Source organism: Rhipicephalus microplus, chromosome 3 (assembly GCF_043290135.1).
Source record: "Rhipicephalus microplus isolate Deutch F79 chromosome 3, USDA_Rmic, whole genome shotgun sequence".
Lineage (NCBI taxonomy): Eukaryota > Metazoa > Arthropoda > Arachnida > Ixodida > Ixodidae > Rhipicephalus > Rhipicephalus microplus.
The window spans coordinates 229,244,928-229,269,323 of NC_134702.1; the positions used below are offsets into that span (position 1 = coordinate 229,244,928).

Genomic DNA, 24,396 nt, shown 5'->3' on the forward strand with positions numbered 1-24,396 from the left:
GGACAGGGGTCAATGGGAAACACAATCGGTATCAATCGTTCCCACAAGTAAAGGTCGAAAAAGTAAGAAAACTCAGCAACAGTCATTCATTACTGCTCCAGACAGTGCACTCCTCACAACCTAATTAAACTCTCATAAGCAAACAAAAAATCTGCACCGCCTTTGCCCTGGGTGTGTATTGAACTCACGACCTTCAGATTATGAGACTGACGCGCTGCCTACTGCGCTACCGAGGCGGACAGGGGTCACTGGGAAACATAACCGGTATCAATAGTTCCCACAAGTTAACGGTCGAAAAATTAAGAAAACTCAGCCACAGTCATTCATTACTGCTCCAGAAAGCGCACCCCTCACGACCCAATTAAACTCTCATAACAAAACAAAAACTCTGCCCCGCTTTTGCCCCGGGTGAGGATTGAACTCACGACCTTCAGATTATGAGACTGACGCGCTGCCTACTGCGCTACCGAGGCGGACAGTTGTCACTAGCAAACACAATCGGTATCAATAGTTCCCACAAGTGAAAGGTCGAAAAAATAAGAAAACCGAGCAACAGTCATTCATTACTGCTCCAGACAGTGCACCCTTCACGACCTAATTAAACTCTCATAAGCAAACAAAAAAAACTTCACCGCCATTGGCCCGGGTGAGGATTGAACTCACGACCTTCAGATTATGAGACTGACGCGCCGCCTACTGCACTGCCGAGGCGGGCAGGTGTCACTGGGAAACACAATCGGTATCAATAGTTCCCACAAGTTAAAGGTCAGAAAAGTAAAAAAACCGAGCAACAGTCATTCGTTACTGCTCAAGACAGTGCACCCCTCACGACCTAATTAAACTCTCATAAGCAAACAAAAAATCTGCACCGCCGTTGCCCCGGGTGTGGATTGAACTCACGACCTTCAGATGATGAGACTGACGCGCTGCCTACTGCGCTACCGAGGCGGACAGGGGTCACTGGGAAACACAACCGGTATCAATAGCTCCCAGAAGTTAAAGGTCGAAAAAGTAAGAAACCTCAGCAACAGTCATTCATTACTTCTCCAGACCGTGCACCCCTCACGACCTAATAAACTCACATAAGCAAGCAAAAAATATTCACCGCCTTTGCCCCGGGTGAGGATTGAACTCACGACCTTCAGATTATGAGACTGACGCGCTGCCTACTGCGCTACCAAGGCGGGCAGGAGTCACTGGGAAACGCAACCGGTATTATTAGTTCCCACAAATAAAGGTCAAAAAAATAAGAAAACCGAGCAACAGTCATTCATTACTGCTCTAGACAGTGCACCCCTCACGACCTAATTAAACTCTCATAAGCAAACAAAAAACTGCACCGCCATTGGCCCGGGTGAGGATTGAATTCACGACCTTCAGATTATGAGACTGACGCGCTGCCTTCTGCGCTACCGAGGTGGACAGGTGTCACAGGGAAATACAACCGGTATCAATAGTTCCCACAAGTTAAAGTTCGAAAAAATAAGAAACCTCAGCCACAGTCATTCATTACTGCTCCAGACAGCGCACCCCTCACGACCCAAATAAACACACAAAAGCAAACAACAAATCCACACCACCTTTGCCCCGGGTGAGAATTGAACTCACGACCTTCAGAATATGAGACTGACGCACTGCCCACTGCGCTGCCGAGGCGGACTGGGGTCACAGCGAAATGCAACCGGTATCATTAGTTCCCACAAATTAAAGGACGAAAAAGTAAGAAAACTCCGCAACAGTCACTTATTACTGCTCCAGACAGCGCACCCCTCCCGACCTAATTAAACTCTCATCAGCAAACAAAAATCTGACCACCTTTGCCCCAGGTGAGGATTGTACTCACGGTCTTCAGATTTTGAGATTGACGTGCTGCCCACTGCGCTACCGAGGCGGACTGGGGTAACTGCGAAATGCGACCGGTATCATTAGTTCCCACAAATTAAAGGTCGAAAAAGAAAGAAAACCGAGCCACAGTCATTCATTACTGCTCCAGACAGTGCACTCTCATGACCTAATTAAACTCTCATAAGCAAACAAAAAATCTGCACTGCCTTTGCCCCGGGTGAGGATTGAACTCACGACCTTCAGATTATGAGACTGACGCGCTGCCTATTGCGCTACCGAGGCGGACAGGGGTCACTGGGAAATGCAAGTGGTATCATTAGTTCCCACAAATATAAAGGTCGAAAAAATAAAACCGAGCAACAGTCATTCATTACTGCTCCAGATAGTGCACCCCTCACGACCTAATTAAACTCTCATAAGCAAACAAAAAACTGCACCGCCATTGGCCCGGGTGAGGATTGAATTCACGACCTTCAGATTATGAGACTGACGCGCTGCCTTCTGCGCTACCGAGGTGGACAGGTGTCACAGGGAAATACAACCGGTATCAATAGTTCCCACAAGTTAAAGGTCGAAAAAATAAGAAAACCGAGCAACAGTCATTCATTACTGCTCCAGACAGTGCACCCCTCCCGACCTAGTTAAGCTCTCATAAGCAAACAAATAAACTGCACCGCCTTTGCCCCGGGTAAGGATTGAACTCACGACCTTCAGATTGTGAGACTGAAGCGCCGCCTACTGCGCCAGCGAGGCGAACAGGTGTCACTGGAAAACACAATCGGTATCAATAGTTCCCACAAGTTAAAGGTCGAAAAAGTAAGAAAACTTCGCAACAGTCATTCATTACTGCTCCAGACAGCGCACCCCTCACGACCTAATTAAATTCTCATAAGCAAACAAAAATCTGACCACCTTTGCCCCGGGTGAGGATTTAACTCACGACCTTCAGATTTTGAGACTGAGGCACTGCCCACTGCGCTACCGAGGCCGACTGGTGTAACTGCGAAATGCAACCGGTATCATTAGTTTCCACAAATTAAAGGTCGAAAAAGAAAGAAAACCGAGCCACAGTCATTCATTACTGCTCCAGACAGTGCACCCCTCACGACCTAATTTAACTCTCATAAGCAAACAAAAAAACTGCACCGCCATTGGCCCGGGTGAGGATTGAACTCAAGACCTTCAGATTAGGAGACTGACGCGCCACCTACTGCGCTGCCGAGGCCGGCAGGTGTCACTGGGAAACACAATCGGTATCAATCGTTCCCACAAGTAAAGGTCGAAAAAGTAAGAAAACTCACCAACAGTCATTCAATACTGCTCCAGACAGCGCACTCCTCCCAACCTAATTGAACTCTCATAAGCAAACAAAAAATCTGCACCGCCTTTGCCCCGGGTGTGGATTGAACTCACGACCTTCAGATTATAAGACTGACGCGCTGCCTACTGCGCTACCGAGGCGGACAGGGGTCACTGGGAAACATAACCGGTATCATTAGTTCCCACAAGTTAACGGTCGAAAAATTAAGAAAACTCAGCAACAGTCATTCATTACTGCTCCAGAAAGCGCACTCCTCACGACCTGATTAAACTCTCATAAGCAAACAAAAAATCTGCACCGCCTTTGCCCCGGGTGTGGATTGAACTCACGACCTTCAGAATATGAGACTGACGCGCTGCCTACTGCGCTACTGAGGCGGACAGGGGTCACAGCGACACGCAACTGGGATCATTAGTTCCCACAAATTAAAGGTCGAAAAAGTAAGCAAACCGAGCAACAGTCATTCATTACTGCTCCAGACAGCGCACCCCTCACGACCCAATTAAACTCTCATAAGAAAACAAAAAATCTGCACAGCTTTTGCCCCGGGTGAGGATTGAACTCTCGACCTTCAGATTATGAGACTGACGCGCTGCCTGCTGGGCTACCGAGGCGGACATTTGTCACTAGCAAACACAATCGGTATAAATAGTTCCCACAAGTGAAAGGTCGAAAAAATAAAAAAACCGAGCAACAGTCATTCATTACTGCTCCAGACAGTGCACCCCTCCCGACCTAGTTAAACTCTCATAAGCAAACAAATAAACTGCACCGCCTTTGCCCCGGGTAAGGATTGAACTCACGACCTTCAGATTATGAGACTGAAGCGCCGCCTATTGTGCTAGCGAGGCGAACAGGTGTCACTGGGAAACACAATCGGTATCAATAGTTCCCACAAGTTGAAGGTCGAAAAAGTAAGAAAACTCCGCAACAGTCATTCATTACTGCTCCAGACAGCGCAACCCTCACGACCTAATTAAACTCTCATAAGCAAACAAAAATCTGACCACCTTTGCCCCGGGTGAGGAGTTAACTCACGACCTTCAGATTTTGAGACTGACGCGCTGCCCACTGCGCTACCGAGGGGGACTGGGGTAACTGCGAAATGCAACCGGTATCATTAGTTCCCACAAATTAAAGGTCGAAAAAGAAAGAAAACCGAGCCACAGTCATTCATTACTGCTCCAGACAGTGCACCCCTCACGACCTAATTAGACTCTCATAAGCAAACAAAAAAACTGCACCGCCATTGGCCCGGGTGAGGATTGAACTCACCACCTTCAGATTATGAGACTGACGCGCCGCCTACTGAGCTGCCGAGGCGGGCAGGTGTCACTGGGAAACACAATCGGTATCAATAGTTCCCAGAAGTTAAAGGTCAGAAAAGTAAAAAAACCGAGCAACAGTCATTCGTTACTGCTCCAGACAGCGCACCCCTCACGACCCAATTAAACTCTCATAACAAAACAAAAAATCTGCCCCACTTTTGCCCCGGGTGAGGATTGAACTCACGACCTTCAGATTATGAGACTGACGCGCTGCCTACTGCGCTACCGAGGCGGACAGTTGTCACTAGCAAACACAATCGGTATCAATAGTTACCACAAGTGAAAGGTCGAAAAAATAAGAAAACCGAGCAACAGTCATTCATTACTGCTCCAGACAGTGCACCCCTCCCGACCTAGTTAAACTCTCATAAGCAAACAAATAAACTGCACCGCCTTTGCCCCGGGTAAGGATATAACTAGCGACCTTCAGATTATGAGACTGAAGCGCCGCCTACTGCGCTAGTGAGGCGAACAGGTGTCACTGAGAAACACAATCGGTATCAATAGTTCCCACAAGTTAAAGGTCGAAAAAGTAAGAAAACTCCGCAACAGTCATTCATTACTGCTCCAGACAGCGCACCCCTCACGACCTAATTAAACTCTCATAAGCAAACAAAAATCTGACAACCTTTGCCCCGGGTGAGGATTGAACTCACGACCTTCAGATTATGAGACTGACGCGCCGCCTACTGCGCTGCCGAGGCCGGCAGGTGTCACTGGGAAACACAATCGGTATCAATAGTTCCCAGAAGTTAAAGGTCAGAAAAGTAAAAAAACCGAGCAGCAGTCATTCGTTACTGCTCTAGACAGTGCACCCCTCACGACCTAATTAAACTCTCATAAGCAAACAAAAAATCTGCACCGCCTTTGCCCCGGGTGTGGATTGAACTCACGACCTTCAGAATATGACACCGACGCGCTGCCTACTGCGCTACCGAGGTGGACAGGGGTCAATGGGAAACACAATCGGTATCAATCGTTCCCACAAGTAAAGGTCGAAAAAGTAAGAAAACTCAGCAACAGTCATTCATTACTGCTCTAGACAGTGCACCCCTCACTACCTAATTAAACTCTCATAAGCAAACAAAAAATCTGCACAACCTTTGCCCCGGTCGAGGATTGAACTCACGACCTTCAGATTATGAGACTGACGTGCCGCCTACTGCGCAGGCGAGGCAAACAGGTGTCACTGGGAAACACAATCGGTATCAATAGTTCCCACAAGTTAAAGGTCGAAAAAGTAAGAAAACTCCGCAACAGTCACTCATTACTGCTCCAGACAGCGCACCCCTCACGACCTAATTAAACTCTCATAAGCAAACAAAAATCTGACCACCTTTGCCCCGGGTGAGGATTGAACTCACGACCTTTAGATTTTGAGATTGACGCGCTGCCCACTGCGCTACCGAGGCGGACTGGGGTAACAGCGAAATGCGACCGGTATCATTAGTTCCCACAAATTAAAGGTCGAAAAAATAAGAAAACTGAGCAACAGTCATTCATTACTGCTCCAGACAGTACACCCCTCCCGACCTAGTTAAACTCTCATAAGCAGACAAACAAACTACACCGCCTTTGCCCCGGGTAAGGATTGAACTCATGACCTTCAGATTATGAGACTGAAGCGCCGCCTACTGTGCTACCGAGGTGGACAGGTGTCACTGGGAAACACAATCAGTATCAATAGTTCCCACAAATTAAAGGTCGAAAAAGTAAGAAGACTGTGCATCAGTCATTCATTAATGCTCCAGACAGTTCACCCCTCACCACCTAATTAAACTCTCATAAGCAAACAAAAAAACTGCACCGCCTTTGCCCCGGGTGAAGATTGAACTCACGACCTTCAGATTATGAGACTGACGCGCTGCCTACTGCGCTACCGAGGCGGACAGGCGTCACGGGAAAACACAACCGGTATCAATAGTTCCCACAAATTAAATGTCGAAAAAGTAAGGAAACTCAGCAACAGTCATTCATCACTGCTCCAGACAGCGCACCCCTCACGACCCAATTAAACTCTCATAAGCAAACAAAAAATCTGCACCGCCTTTGCCCCGGGTGTGGAGTGAACTCACGACCTTCAGATTACGAGACAGGCGCGCTGCCTACTGCGCTACCGAGGCGGACAGTGGTCACTGGGAAACGCAACCGGTATCATTAGTTCCCACAATTTAAAAGTCGAAAAATTAAGAAAACCGGGCAACAGTCATTCATTACCTCTCTAGACAGTGCACTCTCACGACCTGATTAAACTCTCATAAGCAAACAAAAAAAACTGCACCGCCATTGGCCCGGGTGAGGATTGAACTCACGACCTTCAGATTATGAGACTGACGCACTGCCTACTGCGCTACCGAGGCGGACAGGTGTCACAGGGAAATACAACCGGTATCATTAGTTCCCACAAATTAAAGGTCGAAAAAATAAGAAAACTCAGTAACCGTCATTCATTACTGCTCCATACAGCGCACCCCTCACAACCCAATTAAACACTCATAAGCAAACAAAAAACTGTACCGCCTTTGCCCCGGGTGAGGATTTAACTCACGACCTTCAGATTATGAGACTGACGCGCTGCCTACTGCGCTACCGAGGCTTTTTTTTCTTTATTGCCTGCTTCGCAACTAGTACAAATCAACATAAGGATACAGTGCAGTGTCACGTGTAAAAGTGCTGTCACATCTTCGAACACATGGGGGTTAAAAAGGCAGACGCTTTATGCCCACCAACTTATCTAAACATTGCAACCACTCTGGCTTATCTTGTGCCTCGTATCCAGTCATCAAATACTGTACACTTTCTATGAAGTACTCTCGAGCGGGCCGGGGATTCACGTCTACGTTTCGCACTGCCATTCGTGTTCGCCACCCACTGTGAAGAACCAATACCACGAACATATCATAGGGCACACCGCCTACATTTATGACTGGCGAAAAACGGATGTCATACTGTGTAACTGGCAGTTCTTTCTTCAGGGTCATTTGAAGGGTGTCCCAGAGAAAGACTGCATCAGTACAGTCTAGGAAGATGTGGTCAACTGTCTCAAGTTTTCTGCAGATAATGCAATCAACCGACGGGACGAATATTCCTTTTTCTCGGAGCCATGAGTTTGTAGGGAGTGTGCCGCTGTGAAGTTTGAAAAAGAATGTCTTCATTGATGGTCTTATTGGCATCTTCTTCACTCTTTTCAAGACGTCAACCTCGGGCCCATTAGGGTACAATGTTCTATACAGAGGTTCTGGCAACATGGTTTCTACAAGGTCTTTGTACAGTCTCCTTCGCGAAACCCCAGAGAGATACTCCATCGAAAATCGCGCTCTGAATTTTTCCAAAGCAGCAATCACTTCTTTCATGTACCCCTTAGGTCTTTTTGTCACCCCATTGACTGTGGTTACAATTAAATCAGTCGAAAATGGGACAGCCGCACATGTATCAACGTTCTCAAAAAACGATCATCTTGATCTCGTAAGAAAACAAACCTAGATACTATCTGTCTCAGGAACAAGTGTACAAGACCAACCCCCCCACTTTTCACAGACGGAACAGATTTGTTCGGCTTGTCCTTTCCCACGTGGACGCCCAGATAAACACTGCGATCACTCTGTGTAGCTTTTGTACAGCAACACGTGACATGAATAGCACTTGTAAAACATACCATACTCGTGAAATAAGAAATATGTTGCTCACTGTTGACCTCGTCAACATTGAGAAATCGCGCCCACCCCACGTTTTTGTCTTGTCTCTTAGTTGCTCTGTCTCTTGTTTCCAATTTTCTGTTGTGTCTCTGTAGTGTTGAAGAGCTACCCCTAAGTACTTGTAAGGTATAACCTTCCATGTAATGCTTTGAAATATCGATGGTGTGCTCTGCCAATTTCCGTGCCATATTCCAAGACATTTACTCCATTTTACTCTACTATCAGTGCAATCACAGAAGAATTTCACATCGTTTAGTGCTTCTCTAATACTCTCCCGATCTTTGCAGAACACAGCAATATAGTCGGCGTAACTAAGTATTTTGACCTCTGCAGACATGAAATATAACCCCCGCACCTTATCATTCTGTATCGATTTCTGGCATAGAGGTTCTAAATAGATAGCAAAAAGCCGCGCCGATGCAGGGCATCCTTGTTTACACTCGATAAGACTTGTATATTATCACTAAGCTGTTTGTTTATTACAATTCTCGTAGAGCATCCCGTGTACGCCATTCGGACCCCTTCCAACACCACAGACCCTATATTGACATAGTCAAGAATGCTCAAAAGTACATCATGGTTCATGCGGTCAAATGCCTTCTCGAGATCGATTTGTAGCATAGCTCCTTTCCAGTCAAACTCATCGCAGCATTCTAACATATTTCGTGCAATATGAATGTTCGTCATAATTGTTCTGCCTTTTATGCCACAAGTCTGATGTGGTCCGACAATTTCTGTAATCACTGTTTAGATTCGCCTGGCCAAAAGACCCATGAATATTTTGACTGCGCTACCGAGGCGGACAGGTGTCACTGGGAAACAAAACTGGTATCAATAGTTCCCACAAAATAAAGGTCGAAAAAGTAAGAAGACCGTGCATCAGTCATTCATTAATGCTCCAGACATTTCACCCCTCACCACCTAATACACTCTCATAAGCAAACAAAAAAAACTGCACCGCCTTTGCACCGGGTGTGGATTTAACTCACGACCTTCAGATTATGAGACTGACGCGCTGCCCACAGCGCTACCGACGCGGACAGGGGTCACTGGGAAACAACCGATATCAATAGTTCCCACAAGTTAAACGTCGAAAAATTAAGAAAACTCAGCAACACTCATTAATTATTGCTCCAGACAGCGCACCCCTCACGTCCTAATTAAACTCTCATAAGCAAACAAAAAATCTGCACCGCCTTTGCCCCGGGTGTGGATTGAATTCACGACCTCCAGATTACGAGACTGACGCACTGCCTACTTCGCTACCGAGGCAGGCAGGGGTCACTGAGAAACACAACCGGTATCAATGGTTCCCACAAGTTAAAGGTCGAAAAAGTAAGAAAACTCAGCAACCGTCATTCATTACTGCTCCAGACAGCGCACCCCTCACGACCTAATTAAACACTCATAAGCAAACAAAAAAACTGCACCGCCTTTGCCCCGGGTGTGGATTGAACTCACGACCTTCAGACTATGAGACTGACGCGCTGCCTACTGCGCTACCGAGGCGGACAGGGGTCACTGGGAAACACAACCGGTATCAATAGTTCCCACAAGTTAAAGGTCGAAAAAGTAAGAAAACTCAGCAACCGTCATTCATTACTGCTCCAGACAGCGCACCCCTCACGACCTAATTAAACTCTGATAAGCAAACAAAACATCTGCATTGCCTTCACCCCGGGTGAGGATCAAACTCACGGCCTTCAGATAATGAGACTGACGCCTTGCCTGCTGTGCTACCGAGGCGGACAAGTGTCACTGGGAAACACAACCGGTATCAAGAGTTCCCACAAGTTAAAGATCGAAAAAGTAAGAAAACCAAGCACAACTCATTCATTACTGCTCCAGACAGTGCACCCCTCACGATCTAATTAAACTCTCATAAGCAAACAAAAAAAACTGCACCGCATTTGCCCCGGGTGAGGATTGAACTCACGACCTTCAGATTATGAGACTGACGCGCTGCCTACTGCGCTACCGAGGCGGACCGGGGTCACTGGGAAACGCAACCGGTATCATTAGTTCCCACAAATTAAAGGTCGAAAAAATAAGAAAAGCAAGCAACAGTCATTCATTACTGCTCCAGACAGTGCACCCCTCACGACCTAAATATACTCTTATAAGCAAACAAAAAACAGCACCGCCTTTGCCCCGGGTGAGGATTGAACTCACGACCTTCATATTATGACACTGACACGCTGCCTACTGCGCTACCGAGGCAGGCGGGGGTCACTGGGAAACGCAACTGGTATCATTAGTTCCCACAAATTATAAGTCGAAAAAGTAAGAAAACCGAGCAACAGTCATTCATTACTGCTCCACACAGCGCACCCCTAACGACCTAATTAAACACTCACAAGCAAACAAAAAATCTGTACCTCCTTTGCCCCGGGTGTGGATTGAACTCACGACCTTCAGATTATGAGACTGACGCGCTGCATACTGCGCTATCGAGGCGGACAGGTGTCACTGGGAAACGCAACCGGGATCATTAGTTCCCACAAATTAAAGGTCGAAAAAGTAAGAAAACTTAGTAACAGTCATTCATTACTGCTACAGACAGCGCACGTCTCACGGCCTAATTAAACTTTCAGAAGCAAACAAAGAAACGGCACCAACTTTGCCCCGGGTGAGGGTTGAACTCACGACCTTCAGATTGTAAGACTGATGCTCTGCCTACTGCGCTACCGAGGCGGACAGGTGTCACTGAGAAACGCAACCGGTATCATTAGTTCCCAGAAGTGTAAGGTCGAAAAGGTAAGTAAACCGAGCAACAGTCATTCATTACTGCTCCAGACAGTGCACCCCTCACGACCTAAATAAACTCTCATAAGCAAACAAAAAACTGCACCGCCAGTGGCCCGGGTGAGGATTAAACTCACGACCTTCCGATTATGAGACTGACGTGCTGCCTACTGCACTACCGAGGCGGACAGCTGTCACTGGGAAACAAAACCGGTATCAATAGTTCCCACAAGTTAAACGTCGAAAAAGTAAGAAAACTCAGCAACAGTCATTCATTTCTGCTCCAGACAGTGCACCCCTCACGACCTAAATAAACTCTCATAAGCAAACAAAAAACTGCACCGCCTTTGCCCCGGGTTAGGATTGAACTCACGACCTTCAGATTATGAGACTGACGCGCTGCCTACTGCGCTACCGAGGCGGACAGTTGTCACTGAGAAACGCAACCGGGATCATTAGTTCCCACAAATAAAGGTCGAAAAAGTAAGAAAACCAAGAACAGTCATTCATTACTGCTCCAGACAGCGCAACCCTCACGACCCAATTAAACTCTCATAAGCAAACAAAAAATCTGCTCCAACTTTGCCCCGGGTGAAGATTGAACTCACGACCTTCAGTATATGAGACTGACGCGCTACCTACTGCGCTACCGAGGCGGACAGATGTCACTGGGAAACACAACCGATATCGATAGTTCCCACAAATTAAAGGTCGAAAAAATAAGAAAACCGAGCAACAGTCATTCATTACTGCTCCACACAGCGTACCCCTAACGACCTAATTAAACTCTCACAAGGAAACAAAAAATCTGTATCTTCTTTGCCCCGGGTGTGGATTGAACTCACGACCTTCAGATTATGAGACTGACGCACTGCCTACTGGGCTATCTAGGCGGACAGGTGTCACTGGGAAACCCAACCGGGATCATTAGTTCCCACAAATGAAAGGTCGAAAAAGTAAGAAAACCGAGAAACAGTCATTCGTTACTGCTCTAGACAGTGCACCCCTCACGACCTAATTAAACTCTCATAAGCAAACAAAAAATCTGCACCGCTTTTGCCCCGGGTGTGGATTGAACTCACGACCTTCAGAATATGAGACTGACGCGCTGCCTACTGCGCTACCGAGGTGGACAGGGGTCAATGGGAAACACAATCGGTATCAATCGTTCCCACAAGTAAAGGTCGAAAAAGTAAGAAAACTCAGCAACAGTCATTCATTACTGCTCCAAACAGCGCACTCCTCACAACCTAATTAAACACTCATAAGCAAACAAAAAATCTGAACCGCCTTTGCCCCGGGTTAGGATTGAACTAACGACCTTCAGATTATGAGACTGACGCGCTGCCTACTGCGCTACCGAGGCAGGCGGGGGCCACTGGGAAACGCAACCGGTATCATTAGTTCCCACAAATTATAAGTCGAAAAAGTAAGAAAACCGAGCAACAGTCATTGATTACTGCTCCACACAGCGCACCCCTAACGACCTAATTAAACACTCACAAGCAAACAAAAAATCTGTACCTCCTTTGCCCCGGGTGTGGATTGAACTCACGACCTTCAGATTATGAGACTGACGCGCTGCATACTGCGCTATCGAGGCGGACAGGTGTCACTGGGAAACGCAACCGGGATCATTAGTTCCCACAAATTAAAGGTCGAAAAAGTAAGAAAACTTAGTAACAGTCATTCATTACTGCTACAGACAGCGCACCCCTCACGGCCTAATTAAACTCTCAGAAGCAAACAAAGAAACGGCACCAACTTTGCCCCGGGTGAGGGTTGAACTCACGACCTTCAGATTGTAAGACTGATGCTCTGCCTACTGCGCTACCGAGGCGGACAGGTGTCACTGGGAAACGCAACCGGTATCATTAGTTCCCAAAAGTGTAAGGTCGAAAAGGTAAGAAAACCGAGCAACAGTCATTCATTACTGCTCCAGACAGTGCACCCCTCACGACCTAAATAAACTCTCATAATCAAACAAAAAACTGCACCGCCAGTGGCCCGGGTGAGGATTAAACTCACGACCTTCCGATTATGAGACTGACGTGCTGCCTACTGCACTACCGCGGTGGACAGGTGTCACTGGGAAACAAAACCGGTATCAATAGTTCCCACAAGTTAAAGGTCGAAAAAGTAAGAAAACTCAGCAACAGTCATTCATTTCTGCTCCAGACAGTGCACCCCTCACGCCCTAAATAAACTCTCATAAGCAAACAAAAAACTGCACCGCCTTTGCCCCGGGTTAGAATTGAACTCACGACCTTCAGATTATGAGACTGACGCGCAGCCTACTGCGCTACCGAGGCGGACAGTTGTCACTGAGAAACGCAACCAGGATCATTAGTTCCCACAAATAAAGGTCGAAAAAGTAAGAAAACCAAGAACAGTCATTCATTACTGCTCCAGACAGCGCAACCCTCACGACCCAATTAAACTCTCATAAGCAAACAAAAAATCTGCTCCAACTTTGCCCCGGGTGAAGATTGAACTCACGACCTTCAGTATATGAGACTGACGCGCTACCTACTGCGCTACCTTGGCGGACAGATGTCACTGGGAAACACAACCGATATCGATAGTTCCCACAAATTAAAGTTCGAAAAAATAAGAAAACCGAGCAACAGTCATTCGTTACTGCTCCACACAGCGTACCCCTCACGACCTGATTAAACTCTCATAAGCAAACAAAAAATCTGCACCGCCTTTGCCCCGGGTGTGGATTGAACTCACGACCTTCAGAATATGAGACTGACGTGCTGCCTACTGCGCTACCGAGGCGGACAGGGGTCACAGGGACACGCAACTGGGATCATTAGTTCCCACAAATGAAAGGTCGAAAAAGTAAGAAAACCGAGCAACAGTTATTCGTTACTGCTCTAGACAGTGCACCCCTCACGACCTAATTAAACTCTCATAAGCAAACAAAAAATCTGCACCGCCTTTGCCCCGGGTGTGGATTGAACTCACGACCTTCAGAATATGAGACTGACGCGCTGCCTACTGCGCTACCGAGGTGGACAGGTGTCAATGGGAAACACAATCAGTATCAATCGTTCCCACAAATTAACGGTCGAAAAATTAAGAAAACTCAGCAACAGTCATTCATTACTGCTCCAGAAAGCGCACCCCTCACGACCTAATTAAACACTCATAAGCAAACAAAAAATCTGCACCGCCTTTGCCCCGGGTGTGGAATAAACTCACGACCTTCAGATTATGGGACTGACGCGCCGCCTACTGCGCTGCCGAGGCGGGCAGGTGTCTCTGGGAAACACAATCGGTATCAATAGTTCCCACAAGTTAAAGGTCAGAAAAGTAAAAAAACCGAGCAACAGTCATTCGTTACTGCTCCACACAGCGTACCCCTAACGACCTAATTAAACTCTCACAAGGAAACAAAAAATCTGTATCTTCTTTGCCCCGGGTGTGGATTGAACTCACGACCTTCAGATTATGAGACTGACGCACTGCCTACTGCGCTATCTAGGCGGACAGGTGTCACTGGGAAACCCAACCGGGATCATTAGTTCCCACAAATGAAAGGTCGAAAAAGTAAGAAAACCGAGCAACAGTCATTCGTTACTGCTCTAGACAGTGCACCCCTCACGACCTAATTAAACTCTCATAAGCAAACAAAAAATCTGCACTGCTTTTGCCCCGGGTGTGGATTGAACTCACGACCTTCAGAATATGAGACTGACGCGCTGCCTACTGCGCTACCGAGGTGGACAGGGGTCAATGGGAAACACAATCGGTATCAATCGTTCCCACAAGTAAAGGTCGAAAAAGTAAGAAAACTCAGCAACAGTCATTCATTACTGCTCCAAACAGCGCACTCCTCACAACCTAATTAAACACTCATAAGCAAACAAAAAATCTGAACCGCCTTTGCCCCGGGTTAGGATTGAACTAACGACCTTCAGATTATGAGACTGACGCGCTGCCTACTGCGCTACCGAGGCAGGCGGGGGCCACTGGGAAACGCAACCGGTATCATTAGTTCCCACAAATTATAAGTCGAAAAAGTAAGAAAACCGAGCAACAGTCATTGATTACTGCTCCACACAGCGCACCCCTAACGACCTAATTAAACACTCACAAGCAAACAAAAAATCTGTACCTCCTTTGCCCCGGGTGTGGATTGAACTCACGACCTTCAGATTATGAAACTGACGCGCTGCATACTGCGCTATCGAGGCGGACAGGTGTCACTGGGAAACGCAACCGGGATCATTAGTTCCCACAAATTAAAGGTCGAAAAAGTAAGAAAACTTAGTAACAGTCATTCATTACTGCTACAGACAGCGCACCCCTCACGGCCTAATTAAACTCTCAGAAGCAAACAAAGAAACGGCACCAACTTTGCCCCGGGTGAGGGTTGAACTCACGACCTTCAGATTGTAAGACTGATGCTCTGCCTACTGCGCTACCGAGGCGGACAGGTGTCACTGGGAAACGCAACCGGTATCATTAGTTCCCAAAAGTGTAAGGTCGAAAAGGTAAGAAAACCGAGCAACAGTCATTCATTACTGCTCCAGACAGTGCACCCCTCACGACCTAAATAAACTCTCATAATCAAACAAAAAACTGCACCGCCAGTGGCCCGGGTGAGGATTAAACTCACAACCTTCCGATTATGAGACTGACGTGCTGCCTACTGCACTACCGAGGTGGACAGGTGTCACTGGGAAACAAAACCGGTATCAATAGTTCCCACAAGTTAAAGGTCGAAAAAGTAAGAAAACTCAGCAACAGTCATTCATTTCTGCTCCAGACAGTGCACCCCTCACGCCCTAAATAAACTCTCATAAGCAAACAAAAAACTGCACCGCCTTTGCCCCGGGTTAGGATTGAACTCACGACCTTCAGATTATGAGACTGACGCGCAGCCTACTGCGCTACCGAGGCGGACAGTTGTCACTGAGAAACGCAACCAGGATCATTAGTTCCCACAAATAAAGGTCGAAAAAGTAAGAAAACCAAGAACAGTCATTCATTACTGCTCCAGACAGCGCAACCCTCACGACCCAATTAAACTCTCATAAGCAAACAAAAAATCTGCTCCAACTTTGCCCCGGGTGAAGATTGAACTCACGACCTTCAGTATATGAGACTGACGCGCTACCTACTGCGCTACCTTGGCGGACAGATGTCACTGGGAAACACAACCGATATCGATAGTTCCCACAAATTAAAGGTCGAAAAAATAAGAAAACCGAGCAACAGTCATTCATTACTGCTCCACACAGCGTACCCCTCACGACCTGATTAAACTCTCATAAGCAAACAAAAAATCTGCACCGCCTTTGCCCCGGGTGTGGATTGAACTCACGACCTTCAGAATATGAGACTGACGTGCTGCCTACTGCGCTACCGAGGCGGACAGGGGTCACAGGGACACGCAACTGGGATCATTAGTTCCCACAAATTAAAGGTCGAAAAAGTAAGAAAACCGAGCAACAGTCATTCATTACTGCTCCAGACAGCGCACCCCTCACGACCCAATTAAACTCTCATAAGAAAACAAAAAATCTGCACAGCTTTTGCCCCGGGTGAGGATTGAACTCACGACCTTCAGATTATAAGACTGTCGCGCTGCCCACTGCGCTACCGAGGCGGACTGGGGTAACTGCGAAATGCAACCGGTATCATTAGTTCCCACAAATTAAAGGTCGAAAAAGAAAGAAAACCGAGCCACAGTCATTCATTACTGCTCCAGACAGTGCACCCCTCACGACCTAATTAGACTCTCATAAGCAAACAAAAAAACTGCACCGCCATTGGCCCGGGTGAGGATTGAACTCACGACCTTCAGATTATGAGACTGACGCGCCGCCTACTGCGCTGCCGAGGCGGGCAGGTGTCACTGGGAAACACAATCGGTATCAATAGTTCCCAGAAGTTAAAGGTCAGAAAAGTAAAAAAACCGAGCAACAGTCATTCGTTACTGCTCCAGACAGTGCACCCCTCACGACCTAATTAGACTCTCATAAGCAAACAAAAAAACTGCACCGCCATTGGCCCGGGTGAGGATTGAACTCACGACCTTCAGATTATGAGACTGACGCGCCGCCTACTGCGCTGCCGAGGCGGGCAGGTGTCACTGGGAAACACAATCGGTATCAATAGTTCCCAGAAGTTAAAGGTCAGAAAAGTAAAAAAACCGAGCAACAGTCATTCGTTTCTGCTCAAGACAGTGCACCCCTCACGACCTAATTAAACTCTCATAAGCAAACAAAAAATCTGCACCGCCGTTGCCCCGGGTGTGGATTGAACTCACGACCTTCACATGATGAGACTGACGCGCTGCCTACTGCGCTACCGAGGCGGACAGGGGTCACTGGGAAACACAACCGGTATCAATAGCTCCCACAAGTTAAAGATCGAAAAAGTAAGAAACCTCAGCAACAGTCATTCATTACTTCTCCAGACCGTGCACCCCTCACGACCTAATAAACTCTCATAAGCAAGCAAAAAATATTCACCGCCTTTGCCAGGGTGAGGATAGAACTCACGACCTTCTGATTATGAGACTGACGCACTGCCCACTGCGCTGCCGAGGCGGACTGGGGTCACTGCGAAATGCAACCGGTATCATTAGTTCCCACAAATTAAAGGACGAAAAAGTAAGAAAATTCCGCAACAGTCACTTATTACTGCTCCAGACAGCGCACCCCTCACGACCTAATTAAACTCTCATAAGCAAACAAAAATCTGACCACTTTTTCCTTAGGTGAGGATTGTACTCACGGTCTTCAGATTTTGAGCTTGACGTGCTGCCCACTGCGCTACCGAGGCGGACTGGGGTAACTGCGAAATGCGACCGGTATCATTAGTTCCCACAAATTAAAGGTCGAAAAAGAAAGAAAACCGAGCCACAGTCATTCATTACTGCTCCAGACAGTGCACCCTCATGACCTAATTAAACTCTCATAAGCAAACAAAAAATTTGCACTGCCTTTGCCCCGGGTGAGGATTGAACTCACGACCTTCAGATTATGAGACTGACGCGCTGCCTATTGCGCTACCGAGGCGGACAGGGGTCACTGGGAAATGCAAGCGGTATCATTAGTTCCCACAAATATAAAGGTCGAAAAAATAAGAAAACCAAGCAACAGTCATTCATTACTGCTCCAGATAGTGCACCCCTCACGACCTAATTAAACTCTCATAAGCAAACAAAAAACTGCACCGCCATTGGCCCGGGTGAGGATTGAACTCACGACCTTCAGATTATGAGACTGACGCGCAGCCTACTGCGCTACCGAGGCGGACAGGGGTCACTGGGAAACGCAAGCGGTATCATTAGTTCCCACAAATTAAAGGTCGAAAAAATAAGAAAACCGAGAGACAGTCATTCATTACTGCTCCAGAAAGCGCACCCCTCCCGACCCAATTAAACTCTCATAAGGAAACAAAAATCTGACCACCTTTGCCCCGGGTGAGGATTTAACTCACGACCTTCAGATTTTGAGACTGAGGCGCTGCCCACTGCGCTACCGAGGCGGACGGGGTAACTGCGAAATGCAACCGGTATCATTAGTTCCCACAAATTAAAGGTCGAAAAAGAAAGAAAACCGAGCCACAGTCATTCATTACTGCTCCAGACAGTGCACCCCTCACGACCTAATTTAACTCTCAAAAGCAAACAAAAAAACTGCACCGCCATTGGCTCGGGTGAGGATTGAACTCAAGACTTTCAGATTAGGAGACTGACGCGCCGCCTACTGCGCTGCCGAGGCCGGCAGGTGTCACTGGGAAACACAATCGGTATCTATAGTTCCCACAAGTTAAAGGTCAGAAAAGTAAAAAAACCGAGCAACAGTCATTCGTTACTGCTCTAGACAGTGCACCCCTCACGACCTAATTAAACTCTCATAAGCAAACAAAAAATCTGCACCGCCTTTGCCCCGGGTGTGGATTGAACTCACGACCTTCAGAATATGAGACTGACGCGCTGCCTACTGCGCTACCGAGGTGGACAGGGGTCAATGGGACACACAATCGGTATCAATCGTTCCCACAAGTAAAGGTCGAAAAAGTAAGAAAACTCAGCAACAGTCATTCAATACTGCTCCAGACAGCGCACTCCTCACAACCTAATTAAACTCTCATAAGCAAACAAAAAATCTGCACCGCCTTTGCCCCGGGTGTGGATTGAACTAACGACCTTCAGATTATAAGACTGACGCGTTGCCTACTGCGCTACCGAGGCGGCAGGGGTCACTGGGAAACATAACCGGTATCATTAGTTCCCACAAGTTAACGGTCGAAAAATTAAGAAAACTCAGCAACAGTCATTCATTACTGCTCCAGAAAGCGCACCCCTCACGACCTGATTAAACTCTCATAAGCAAACAAAAAATCTGCACCGCCTTTGCCACGGGTGTGGATTGAACTCACGACCTTCAGAATATGAGACTGACGCGCTGCCTACTGCGCTACTGAGGCGGACAGGGGTCACAGGGACACGCAACTGGGATCATTAGTTCCCACAAATTAAAGGTCGAAAAAGTAAGAAAACCGAGCAACAGTCATTCATTACTGCTCCAGACAGCGCACCCCTCACGACCCAATTAAACTCTCATAAGAAAACAAAAAATCTGCACAGCTTTTGCCCCGGGTGAGGATTGAACTCACGACCTTCAGATTATAAGACTGTCGCGCTGCCCACTGCGCTACCGAGGCGGACTGGGGTAACTGCGAAATGCAACCGGTATCATTAGTTCCCACAAATTAAAGGTCGAAAAAGAAAGAAAACCGAGCCACAGTCATTCATTACTGCTCCAGACAGTGCACCCCTCACGACCTAATTAGACTCTCATAAGCAAACAAAAAAACTGCACCGCCATTGGCCCGGGTGAGGATTGAACTCACGACCTTCAGATTATGAGACTGACGCGCCGCCTACTGCGCTGCCGAGGCGGGCAGGTGTCACTGGGAAACACAATCGGTATCAATAGTTCCCAGAAGTTAAAGGTCAGAAAAGTAAAAAAACCGAGCAACAGTCATTCGTTACTGCTCTAGACAGTGCACCCCTCACGACCTAATTAAACTCTCATAAGCAAACAAAAAATCTGCACCGCCTTTGCCCCGGGTGTGGATTGAACTCACGACCTTCAGAATATGAGACCGACGCGCTGCCTACTGCGCTACCGAGGTGGACAGGGGTCAATGGGAAACACAATCGGTATCAATCGTTCCCACAAGTAAAGGTCGAAAAAGTAAGAAAACTCAGCAACAGTCATTCATTACTGCTCTAGACAGTGCACCCCTCACTACCTAATTAAACTCTCATAAGCAAACAAAAAATCTGCACAACCTTTGCCCCGGTCGAGGATTGAACTCACGACCTTCAGATTATGAGACTGACGTGCCGCCTACTGCGCAGGCGAGGCGAACAGGTGTCACTGGGAAACACAATCGGTATCAATAGTTCCCACAAGTTAAAGGTCGAAAAAGTAAGAAAACTCCGCAACAGTCGCTCATTACTGCTCCAGACAGCGCACCCCTCACGACCTAATTAAACTCTCATAAGCAAACAAAAATCTGACCACCTTTGCCCCGGGTGAGGATTGAACTCACGACCTTCAGATTTTGAGATTGACGCGCTGCCCGCTGCGCTACCGAGGCGGACTGGGGTAACAGCGAAATGCGACCGGTATCATTAGTTCCCACAAATTAAAGGTCGAAAAAATAAGAAAACCGAGCAACAGTCATTCATTACTGCTCCAGACAGTACACCCCTCCCGACCTAGTTAAACTCTCATAAGCAGACAAACAAACTACACCGCCTTTGCCCCGGGTAAGGATTGAACTCATGACCTTCAGATTATGAGACTGAAGCGCCGCCTACTGTGCTACCGACGTGGACAGGTGTCACTGGGAAACACAATCAGTATCAATAGTTCCCACAAATTAAAGGTCGAAAAAGTAAGAAGACTGTGCATCAGTCATTCATTAATGCTCCAGACAGTTCACCCCTCACCACCTAATTAAACTCTCATAAGCAAACAAAAAAACTGCACCGCCTTTGCCCCGGGTGAAGATTGAACTCACGACCTTCAGATTATGAGACTGACGCGCTGCCTACTGCGCTACCGAGGCGGACAGGCGTCACGGGAAAACACAACCGGTATCAATAGTTCCCACAAATTAAATGTCGAAAAAGTAAGGAAACTCAGCAACAGTCATTCATCACTGCTCCAGACAGCGCACCCCTCACGACCCAATTAAACTCTCATAAGCAAACAAAAAATCTGCACCGCCTTTGCCCCGGGTGTGGAGTGAACTCACGACCTTCAGATTATGAGACAGGCGCGCTGCCTACTGCGCTACCGAGGCGGAGAGTGGTCACTGAAAAACGCAACCGGTATCATTAGTTCCCACAATTTAAAAGTCGAAAAAATAAGAAAACCGGGCAACAGTCATTCATTACCTCTCTAGACAGTGCACCCCTCACGACCTGATTAAACTCTCATTAGCAAACAAAAAAAACTGCACCGCCATTGGCCCGGGTGAGGATTGAACTCACGATCTTCAGATTATGAGACTGACGCACTGCCTACTGCGCTACCGAGGCGGACAGGTGTCACAGGGAAATACAACCGGTATCATTAGTTCCCACAAATTAAAGGTCGAAAAAATAAGAAAACTCAGTAACAGTCATTCATTACTGCTCCAGACAGCGCACCCCTCACAACCCAATTAAACACTCATAAGCAAACAAAAAACTGTACCGCCTTTGCCCCGGGTGAGGATTTAACTCACGACCTTCAGATTATGAGACTGACGCGCTGCCTACTGCGCTACCGAGGCTTTTTTTTCTTTATTGCCTGCTTCGCAACTAGTACAAATCAACATAAGGATACAGTGCAGTGTCACGTGTAAAAGTGCTGTCACATCTTCCAACACATGGGGGTTAAAAAGGCAGACGCTTTATGCCCACCAACTTATCTAAACATGGCAACCACTCTGGCTTATCTTGTGCCTCGTATCCAGTCATCAAATACTGTACACTTTCTATGAAGTACTCTCGAGCGGGCCGGGGATTCACGTCTACGTTTCGCACTGCCATCCGTGTTCGCCACCCACTGTGAAGAACCAATACCACGAACATATCATAGGGCACACCGCCTACATTTATGACTGGCAAAAAACGGATGTCATACTGTGTAACTGGCAGTTCTTTCTTCAGGGTCCTTTGAAGGGTGTCCCAGAGAAAGACTGCATCAGTACAGTCTAGGAAGATGTGGTCAACTGTCTCAAGTTTTCTGCAGATAATGCAATCAACCGACGGGACGAATATTCCTTTTTCTCGGAGCCATGAGTTTGTAGGGAGTGTGCCGCTGTGAAGTTTGAAAAAGAATGTCTTCATTGATGGTCTTATTGGCATCTTCTTCACTCTCTTCAAGACGTCAACCTCGGGCCCATTAGGGTACAATGTTCTATACAGAGGTTCTGGCAACATGGTTTCTACAAGGTCTTTGTACAGTCTCCTTCGCGAAACCCCAGAGAGATACTCCATCGAAAATCGCGCTCTGAATTTTTTCAAAGCAGCAATCACTTCTTTCATGTACCCCTTAGGTCTCTTTGTCACCCCATTGACTGTGGTTACAATAAAATCAGGCGAAAATGGGACAGCCGCACATGTATCAACGTTCTCAAAAAACGATCATCTTGACCTCGTAAGAAAACAAACCTAGATACTATCTGTCTCAGGAACAAGTGTACAAGACCAAGCCCCCCACTTTTCACAGAACGGAACAGATTTGTTCGGCTTGTCCTTTCCCACGTGGACGCCCAGATAAACACTGCGATCACTCTGTGTAGCTTTTGTACAGCAACACGTGACATGAATAGCACTTATAAAACATACCATACTCGTGAAATAAGAAATATGTTGCTCACTGTTGACCTCGTCAACATTGAGAAATCGCGCCCACCCCACGTTTTTGTCTTGTCTCTTAGTTGCTCTGTCTCTTGTTTCCAATTTTCTGTTGTGTCTCTGTAGTGTTGAAGAGCTACCCCTAAGTACTTGTAAGGTATAACCTTCAATGTAATGCTTTGAAATATCGATGGTGTGCTCTGCCAACTTCCGTGCCATATTCCAAGGCATTTACTCCATTTTACTCTACTATCAGTGCAATCACAGAAGAATTTCACATCGTTTAGTGCTTCTCTAATACTCTCCCGATCTTCGCAGAACACAGCAATATAGTCGGCGTAACTAAGTATTTTTACCTCTGCAGACATGAAATATAACCCCCGCACCTGATCATTCTGTATCGATTTCTGGCATAGAGGTTCTAAATAGATAGCAAAAAGCCGCGCCGATGCAGGGCATCCTTGTTTACACTCGATAATACTTGTATATTATCACTAAGCTGTTTGTTTATTACAATTCTCGTAGAGCATCCCGTGTACGCCATTCGGACCCCTTCCAACACCACAGACCCTATATTGACATAGTCAAGAATGCTCAAAAGTACATCATGGTTCATGCGGTCAAATGCCTTCTCGAGATCGATTTGTAGCATAGCTCCTTTCAAGTCAAACTCATCGCAGCATTCTAACATATTTCGTGCAATATGAATGTTCGTCATAATTGTTCTGCCTTTTATGCCACAAGTCTGATGTTGTCCGACAATTTCTGTAATCACTGTTTAGATTCGCCTGGCCAAAAGACCCATGAATATTTTGACTGCGCTACCGAGGCGGAAAGGTGTCACTGGGAAACAAAACTGGTATCAATAGTTCCCACAAAATAAAGGTTGAAAAAGTAAGAAGACCGTGCATCAGTCATTCATTAATGCTCCAGACAGTTCACCCCTCACCACCTAATTACACTCTCATAAGCAAACAAAAAAACTGCACCGCCTTTGCACCGGGTGTGGATTTAACTCACGACCTTCAGATTATGAGACTGACGCGCTGCCTACAGCGCTACCGAGGCGGACAGGGGTCACTGGGAAACAACCGATATCAATAGTTCCCACAAGTTAAACGTCGAAAAATTAAGAAAACTCAGCAACACTCATTAATTATTGCTCCAGACAGCGCACCCCTCACGTCCTAATTAAACTCTCAAAAGCAAACAAAAAATCTGCACCGCCTTTGCCCCGGGTGTGGATTGAATTCACGACCTTCAGATTACGAGACTGACGCGCTGCCTACTTCGCTACCGAGGCAGGCAGGGGTCACTGAGAAACACAACCGGTATCAATGGTTCCCACAAGTTAAAGGTCGAAAAAGTAAGAAAACTCAGCAACCGTCATTCATTACTGCTCCAGACAGCGCACCCCTCACGACCTAATTAAACACTCATAAGCAAACAAAAAAACTGCACCGCCTTTGCCCCGGGTGAAGATGCAACTCACGACCTTCAGATTATGAGACTGACGCGCTGCCTACAGCGCTACCGAGGCGGACAGGGGTCACTGGGAAACACAACCGG

At 47.0% G+C, this 24,396-nt stretch overlaps 27 non-coding genes across 27 annotated transcripts; all 27 read right to left on the bottom strand.

The window, feature by feature from the left end:
• Positions 1–400: 400 nt before the first annotated feature.
• On the bottom strand, positions 401–473 carry TRNAM-CAU (transfer RNA methionine (anticodon CAU)). Its single transcript has one exon. It is a non-coding gene; the product is annotated as a tRNA-Met (tRNA).
• Positions 474–1,111: 638 nt separating this feature from the next.
• On the bottom strand, positions 1,112–1,184 carry TRNAM-CAU (transfer RNA methionine (anticodon CAU)). The gene has a single exon. It is a non-coding gene; the product is annotated as a tRNA-Met (tRNA).
• A 399-nt stretch (positions 1,185–1,583) lies between these two features.
• TRNAM-CAU (transfer RNA methionine (anticodon CAU)) lies at positions 1,584–1,656 on the bottom strand. The gene has a single exon. It is a non-coding gene; the product is annotated as a tRNA-Met (tRNA).
• A 162-nt stretch (positions 1,657–1,818) lies between these two features.
• TRNAL-CAA (transfer RNA leucine (anticodon CAA)) lies at positions 1,819–1,891 on the bottom strand. Its single transcript has one exon. It is a non-coding gene; the product is annotated as a tRNA-Leu (tRNA).
• Positions 1,892–2,054: 163 nt separating this feature from the next.
• On the bottom strand, positions 2,055–2,127 carry TRNAM-CAU (transfer RNA methionine (anticodon CAU)). Its single transcript has one exon. It is a non-coding gene; the product is annotated as a tRNA-Met (tRNA).
• Positions 2,128–2,760: 633 nt separating this feature from the next.
• Positions 2,761–2,833, bottom strand: TRNAL-CAA (transfer RNA leucine (anticodon CAA)). The gene has a single exon. It is a non-coding gene; the product is annotated as a tRNA-Leu (tRNA).
• Positions 2,834–3,233: 400 nt separating this feature from the next.
• TRNAI-UAU (transfer RNA isoleucine (anticodon UAU)) lies at positions 3,234–3,306 on the bottom strand. Its single transcript has one exon. It is a non-coding gene; the product is annotated as a tRNA-Ile (tRNA).
• An 873-nt stretch (positions 3,307–4,179) lies between these two features.
• TRNAL-CAA (transfer RNA leucine (anticodon CAA)) lies at positions 4,180–4,252 on the bottom strand. Its single transcript has one exon. It is a non-coding gene; the product is annotated as a tRNA-Leu (tRNA).
• A 401-nt stretch (positions 4,253–4,653) lies between these two features.
• TRNAM-CAU (transfer RNA methionine (anticodon CAU)) lies at positions 4,654–4,726 on the bottom strand. Its single transcript has one exon. It is a non-coding gene; the product is annotated as a tRNA-Met (tRNA).
• A 1,107-nt stretch (positions 4,727–5,833) lies between these two features.
• TRNAL-CAA (transfer RNA leucine (anticodon CAA)) lies at positions 5,834–5,906 on the bottom strand. Its single transcript has one exon. It is a non-coding gene; the product is annotated as a tRNA-Leu (tRNA).
• A 401-nt stretch (positions 5,907–6,307) lies between these two features.
• Positions 6,308–6,380, bottom strand: TRNAM-CAU (transfer RNA methionine (anticodon CAU)). The gene has a single exon. It is a non-coding gene; the product is annotated as a tRNA-Met (tRNA).
• A 637-nt stretch (positions 6,381–7,017) lies between these two features.
• On the bottom strand, positions 7,018–7,090 carry TRNAM-CAU (transfer RNA methionine (anticodon CAU)). Its single transcript has one exon. It is a non-coding gene; the product is annotated as a tRNA-Met (tRNA).
• Positions 7,091–10,100: 3,010 nt separating this feature from the next.
• Positions 10,101–10,173, bottom strand: TRNAM-CAU (transfer RNA methionine (anticodon CAU)). The gene has a single exon. It is a non-coding gene; the product is annotated as a tRNA-Met (tRNA).
• A 637-nt stretch (positions 10,174–10,810) lies between these two features.
• TRNAV-UAC (transfer RNA valine (anticodon UAC)) lies at positions 10,811–10,883 on the bottom strand. The gene has a single exon. It is a non-coding gene; the product is annotated as a tRNA-Val (tRNA).
• Positions 10,884–11,282: 399 nt separating this feature from the next.
• On the bottom strand, positions 11,283–11,355 carry TRNAM-CAU (transfer RNA methionine (anticodon CAU)). The gene has a single exon. It is a non-coding gene; the product is annotated as a tRNA-Met (tRNA).
• A 162-nt stretch (positions 11,356–11,517) lies between these two features.
• Positions 11,518–11,590, bottom strand: TRNAM-CAU (transfer RNA methionine (anticodon CAU)). Its single transcript has one exon. It is a non-coding gene; the product is annotated as a tRNA-Met (tRNA).
• Positions 11,591–12,227: 637 nt separating this feature from the next.
• Positions 12,228–12,300, bottom strand: TRNAM-CAU (transfer RNA methionine (anticodon CAU)). Its single transcript has one exon. It is a non-coding gene; the product is annotated as a tRNA-Met (tRNA).
• Positions 12,301–12,701: 401 nt separating this feature from the next.
• Positions 12,702–12,774, bottom strand: TRNAV-UAC (transfer RNA valine (anticodon UAC)). Its single transcript has one exon. It is a non-coding gene; the product is annotated as a tRNA-Val (tRNA).
• Positions 12,775–14,829: 2,055 nt separating this feature from the next.
• TRNAM-CAU (transfer RNA methionine (anticodon CAU)) lies at positions 14,830–14,902 on the bottom strand. The gene has a single exon. It is a non-coding gene; the product is annotated as a tRNA-Met (tRNA).
• A 401-nt stretch (positions 14,903–15,303) lies between these two features.
• Positions 15,304–15,376, bottom strand: TRNAV-UAC (transfer RNA valine (anticodon UAC)). Its single transcript has one exon. It is a non-coding gene; the product is annotated as a tRNA-Val (tRNA).
• A 1,108-nt stretch (positions 15,377–16,484) lies between these two features.
• On the bottom strand, positions 16,485–16,557 carry TRNAI-UAU (transfer RNA isoleucine (anticodon UAU)). Its single transcript has one exon. It is a non-coding gene; the product is annotated as a tRNA-Ile (tRNA).
• A 1,344-nt stretch (positions 16,558–17,901) lies between these two features.
• TRNAM-CAU (transfer RNA methionine (anticodon CAU)) lies at positions 17,902–17,974 on the bottom strand. Its single transcript has one exon. It is a non-coding gene; the product is annotated as a tRNA-Met (tRNA).
• Positions 17,975–18,373: 399 nt separating this feature from the next.
• Positions 18,374–18,446, bottom strand: TRNAL-CAA (transfer RNA leucine (anticodon CAA)). Its single transcript has one exon. It is a non-coding gene; the product is annotated as a tRNA-Leu (tRNA).
• A 1,109-nt stretch (positions 18,447–19,555) lies between these two features.
• TRNAI-UAU (transfer RNA isoleucine (anticodon UAU)) lies at positions 19,556–19,628 on the bottom strand. Its single transcript has one exon. It is a non-coding gene; the product is annotated as a tRNA-Ile (tRNA).
• Positions 19,629–20,500: 872 nt separating this feature from the next.
• TRNAL-CAA (transfer RNA leucine (anticodon CAA)) lies at positions 20,501–20,573 on the bottom strand. Its single transcript has one exon. It is a non-coding gene; the product is annotated as a tRNA-Leu (tRNA).
• Positions 20,574–20,974: 401 nt separating this feature from the next.
• TRNAM-CAU (transfer RNA methionine (anticodon CAU)) lies at positions 20,975–21,047 on the bottom strand. The gene has a single exon. It is a non-coding gene; the product is annotated as a tRNA-Met (tRNA).
• Positions 21,048–21,685: 638 nt separating this feature from the next.
• On the bottom strand, positions 21,686–21,758 carry TRNAM-CAU (transfer RNA methionine (anticodon CAU)). Its single transcript has one exon. It is a non-coding gene; the product is annotated as a tRNA-Met (tRNA).
• Between the last annotated feature and the right edge of the window lie 2,638 nt (positions 21,759–24,396).